Source organism: Gymnogyps californianus, chromosome 8 (genome assembly GCF_018139145.2).
Source record: "Gymnogyps californianus isolate 813 chromosome 8, ASM1813914v2, whole genome shotgun sequence".
Classification (NCBI taxonomy): domain Eukaryota; kingdom Metazoa; phylum Chordata; class Aves; order Accipitriformes; family Cathartidae; genus Gymnogyps; species Gymnogyps californianus.
In genome coordinates, this window is record NC_059478.1 from 16263376 (window position 1) to 16269400 (window position 6025).

Genomic DNA, 6025 nt, shown 5'->3' on the forward strand with positions numbered 1-6025 from the left:
GTACATACTGATGCAGTAGAAAGCTTTGTATTTTGTTGTTTTCTAACATCAGGCAGTTTATCCTCATTGTCATGCACCTATGAACATCATTCACACTGAGATGAGATGATAACAGATGATAACTCTTACGTTATTTTTTAAAAGAACTGTTGAAAGTACCCAGGGATATAAGCTGCAGAAGAACATAGTGCTGCACAGTATTTTCAGCCAAAGATCTGAAGGAGCAACTGGAGATGGAGCACGCAACTCATCTGCTGTCAAACTCTATGCAATCCACCTCTAATTTTTATAGCAAATAGTGTTATTTGCATGGTCACACAGCTAATGAAATTATTCATTACGAACACCTTTTTGACTACTTGTGACTTATCTGTGAGCCAGCCTTTGGATTTTCCTAGTTAATGCATGTGCTATTCAGAATATTTGAGCATTCCCCCAATGGTTCCCGTTGGCCAAAGTGCCTGATCATCTGCCCGATTTGCCTGCCCACAACACGAGACACGTTTGGGGTCACCCAGCCCTGCCACAGCCAGGGGAGCCCCGCTTCATCGCGGCCCATGGGGAGCCCTTCCCAGGAGCCATCTCCTCCAGGGCCTGCTGTGGGGAGGTGCTACTGGGGGTTAACGAGAGCACCGGGTGGAGGACGGATCAAAACCAACTTAACCTTCCTGGCTGTTTGCGACTGGCGTTTTTGCTTTCCCTTCACCGGGTAAGTGAAGGTTTTATCCTGAGGAGAAGCAAATGACAGAGCGTCCTCATCAAGACGGGTCACCGGAGCACAAAACACTGCCTATTTAACTGGCTTTGGGACTGAAACCCAGCATAAGGCATCACATCAGCTTTCCACCGGCTGCCAGTTCAGCTCGGGCGGTCAAAGGCACCGCGAGGCACAGGTCACCAGCGCTGGAAACGCCTCGTGCCCCCCTGACACCAGGCCTGCTACGAGTGATACGATCACTTTAATTACACTGATTGCATCAATCAGAGCTGCCGGTGAAATTACTGAGGGGAACCGTGGCCTGGGACTGAAACATTTTTTAATAAAACTGATGAACTGTTCCCTCACTTTATGTCTGTCCCTGACCTCCCAAAGGGAATTACCCGCACGCTGCCTTCTTTCACAGTGGACACACTGCCAAGCCGGGAGCTCCCACCTCCTCATTAACTGCAGCTCCTGTTGCTCCCCTAACGAGGGCTCACTCAAGAGCTCCGCCAGCCTGCAGCTGCTCACCGCTGCCAAGCATCCCATGCCAGGCATGAACCCGGAGTGTTTCCAGCCTCTCTTGGATTCTGGAGCCAGAACTTGGTCCTTTTTTCTTGAATGCAGCGCACAGGGGTAACCTAGAATATGCAGAGAGGAGAGGCACAAAAAAATCCCAAACTTTCGAGTAGCTGATGTTAATGGTGTGTGGCTGGTGACAACTTGTTGGGCCGCAGTGCCTAGAGCGATGGCTAGAAGGGATAGCATGAGGGAAGCACAGATGTTATTTTTTGCTTGCCTGTCTACTACCTCCATTGTTTCCTGAAACCTAAAAAAAGCACCATCAGGCATTTCTTTGAGCCTTCATTGTTCAGCTTCTAAGAGGCAAAATGACCAGATGGTGGTGGCTGATGGTACCCAAAAGCAGGCTGACCCCAAAGTTGGCCCGGGATGTGTGACACGAGTCCTTGCTACTTGCCCTGCCCCTCATGTGATGTTTTCCTTCTATCGGCTTATGTCTCCTCTCTTCTCCTTCTATCCTTTTTAGCCACATCTCCTTATCTCCTTGCCCTACAACACTGAGCAACTAGAACGGGCAGTTAGAAGCAACAAACTCAACAGTCCAACACTAATACATCTTTCCTGGGTCTTAGACTCGTGCTAAAATTGTGTGCAGTATCTGGCCTTTTTTTCTTTCTTTCCCCCCATCAAATTTATCCCAGAGACAGCAAATTCCTTCTAATATTTTTCTGTTTCCTCCCTATCTTCATTCTGGATTTTTGTTGTAAAAAGAGAAAAAAAGACAGAATTTGTGCAACAGAACCTCCCGCTCCAAACCATTTCAATTAGTTAATGCTATCTTGAAAAGCATTTGCTAATGTCAGACCCAACTGAAAATATTCTATGCAGCTCAATGAATAGGAAACAAGATATCCATTTATTTTAAAAGTTAAAAATTAATCTGATACATAAAATACTGTGTACTTTTTTTAACCTTTAACAGGAGATGAAAATAATAGCATTTATCAGAAAGGAGATGCGGCACTGATAAAGCACAGAACTGCCCTTGACTGTATCATGTTGTACCATTAATTGTTATCAGGGTTTTTTCCTGGGCTAAACCCCAGCCCTTCATTGTACCAGCACGCCATGCTCCACCCTGGTGTAAAACGCAGAGTTTAGACTTTTCCTTCTTTCGTGGAAGCTGCTCTGACGTTTCAGGTGTACTCGAGGTGGAAGGGGGCTGCGAGGGACTGAGCAGCACACCGTACACATGCAAGAAAAGTCCGTAAAGAGGATGTTTACATGAGCATTTACTCAGAGACCTTTCATTCCTGAAGCCTCTAATAACCTGGAACCACACACAAACATGCCAGTTTTCTATTTTAAGAATGCATTAATTCAATACGTAACTCTGCAAATTTCAGACCCAAGGACTATTTCAAATGTGAACTTCATAACAGATCTTCCAAAGCTATTATAACCATTGTCAGGGAGCATTCATGTTTTCAGAAGTAATTAAGGCAGAAATTCTTGGGTATATCTTGCCAAGGTCCTCTGAAGATTATTCCCTGAGCTGCATTGTTTGAGGGCGGGGGCGGGGGGGCGTGTGTGTGTGAAGGGACAGGACACACCAGGAAAGAAAAAAAGCTGCATGAATTGTAATTACTCAAAAGCAGTGTGGAATAAAGCTACAGTAAATTCCTTCACAGTTGAACTCAACTGTTTAACACATGAAAACTCTAATTGACAATTCTGTACCAAAGTGTAAATTTGTCAGGGAAGGATACGCAACAAGTTTTTAGGTCTTTGTTTCTTTTTCTCCTTGTACATCATAGTGAGTGCTGTTGTGATTTGGATCTATTACTTCTGAATATTGCATGAAGCTGACAAGCACTTGTCATTTAAAGACCACATGGAGGCATTTAGTTTTCCATTTAGACATAATAACACATTATGCAAATAAGCTTGCCAAGGAAAGCTGGAGGCTTACATGAAATAAACTGTCAAACACCAGTTGCTAATAAATGAACATTTCTTTATAGATTGTCTTAATTTGGGCAACTGGAAAATAAGCGTGGCTGTGCAGATAGACAGTCTTTCAGTATGAAATTCTGTGGATTGTGCAGGGCAAAACTCTTCCCAGAAAATTAATGTTCCTTGCCTTGACGAAGTTAAACAAACACGAGGAACTTTAAGCAACCCTGTAAAATATTTACACTATATTGCACAAAACCAGAAAGGTTTTGAAATCGGCTCCCCGCATCGCAGACGCCAACAGGAGCTTTGCCGTGCCCGGGGCAAGAGCAGGGTGCCTCCCACCGGCGCTCACCCCACGGCTGCCTGGCACTTCCCCGGGGTGCTGGCACCGCCTGGCAGCATCCTCCCGCTTCGCCCCAAAGGGAGCCCTCGCAGCCCCGCGGCACTGCCCGGGGCCGGTACGCCGCGTTTCAAACAGGCACGGCTTCCCCGTAGCTTTTCTCTGTGCCATACGCAGAATTCAAGAGTACTTGCAAGGAGACCTCAGGCTACCTTGGTAATGGGGGAGCAAAGTAGTAGAGTATTTAAAATAAACAAACCAAAACACAGGCAGCTCGGATCAGTAACGGTCCCAGTCTTTCACATGCAGGTAACTGGGTAAGTAGCTCAGAGATGCTTACGTGCACAATCACCAAAATTAAACACAGACAGACCTCTTAAAACAACTCTCACCAACAAACGGACCACTATGGCAGCAAAACCAAGTATGTAAAAACTAGAGGTTACCAGGGTCAAATGAGGGTTTTTGTTTGAGTGAACTGTTTCCCCTTGGCCTGATAACGTAATATTAGAAATTGTGTATTTCTTTATTGTTGTGGGAGAAGGGCTCTAGCTTTGAGCTGTTCTGTGCCATGTTGAAATATTCCGTCATTCAAGGAGGAAAAGGAATCTCTGAATGCCAGAGCCTGCTGGGGAAGGACGTGCCAGGAGGAAAGGGTCACCTGCTCTATTCACTCTCTAAGCAGAACGTGCTAAGAGAAGGTCTTAAAATGGAGCGGTAAAAAACCAACCCACCACCAAACAAACCAAAATACTTCAGTGATCATGCTCTACTTGTGCAAATTAAAAGCTTAATGGAGGATATTGGTTTACCAATTCACTCTCTATAAAAATAGCCTAATTGCTTTACACCTTTAATATTGCTTTGAAGGGAAACTCCAGCCAATGTGTAATTCCAGTAGTTAATTTACTATGTCATTCCTTGTTTCTATTTTTTAATAACATGAGTAACATACAGTTGTTTCTAAATTGGCACCTTTTCATCCTTTAGGAAACTACACCCTAAAGTAATATTCTGTCAAAAATCCGCTCTTAATTGGGCTAATCAAGTAGTATTTCCACTTTAGGAAGGAAGGATTATAGTCTCATTTACTCAGAAGTTCATATGACAGTTGCAGACATTTATATTTGAGTAGCTGGTTTGGGATCTGTCCAAATCTTTCTTTTTTCACTTCTCTTTAATTAATATTTCAGGCATACAGGATAGTTTCTTCTTTTTTGGAAACTGAATTGAAGGATTTGATTTGCACTGGGCATTTTGCCATTGTGGGGAAAAAAATAAAAAAAATAATCCAAAACCTAAGAAGGAATTCATGAAGTTTTGCTTTGTAACTAACCCAAACTTTCTCACGTGTAAGGAAAACTTTACCTGATGAAACCACACTGTCCCTCTGCCATACAGCGTGACTGAGGGGACAACTGACTTGCCAGTTATTTTAAGACAAAGTAAAATTAAGAAGCTGATGCTTTGTGTGAGCTGAGTGACCCTCCCTAAATGACCAAAAGAAGCTATATTCAGAGTAATTTGAAACTGAAAATTTATATGTAATTTAAGAGGTTTTGCAAAACTTCCTGACAGCTCAAAACCTCCCTGGCTTTCACCAGTCTGCGCAATCCTCGCTGTACCTTCACTCTCCACAGAGCTGTAAGATTTAAACTTGGTTTTTAATAAAGCCTGTCGACTGCTTGTGGGTGGAACGAGTGCAAAGCAGCATCCTGGTTTTATTCAGAATTTATCCCTGCAGTGTGAGAACGAGGAGGCACCTGGTGGAACATGAAGAAGAATCATTTACAAGAGGTGAAAGAAAGCACTTCCTTACGCAGTGAGCAGCAAACTTCTGGAAGCTGCTGCCACAGGAGCCTGGAGAAGGACCGTATCAGCGGACGCAAGAGGTGTTCAAACAAGTTCGTGGACAACAAGGTCCATAAACAGCTATATCAGAACCTAGACAGAAGATCGTAGCTCACAGGAAGTACAGATAACCAGAAACGTAACCAAACTGCCAAACGGAGTGATGAGCTTCCCAGCCTCCTCCTTTGAATCCCAAGGTTTACTATATTAAGGTGTTGCTTATACATCTATATGCATGGCCCAGAGCCCCAGCACGCAGGAGTGGCAGCAGTGTCTGTCCGAGCACAAAGTAGAAAATGTTGAAGTCAAAGAAACTTGAGAGAGAAGCGTACAGCACTGATGGCTTTAGGAGTGAAAACAAAACCTAAACCCAAAGTAAACTCACTTCCCGAGCGTGTATTCCCCTGTTCGTTTTATTCATGTGACAGCTGATTTCAGACAACTACCAGCAGCTCCACTAACCCTAATCCTCTGTATTGTGTAAATACTGCCGCATTGCCACGGGCTTATATGCAGAACAGCGCTAACATTATCAACTCTGATCAATTAGCAGAAAGAGGATCCTAATAGCGGGCACATTTTGGTATAGTCTTAGCACTACTGAACAAAACTGCCTTTGAATTTGGGAATTAGCTGATGCAATGTGGTAAAAA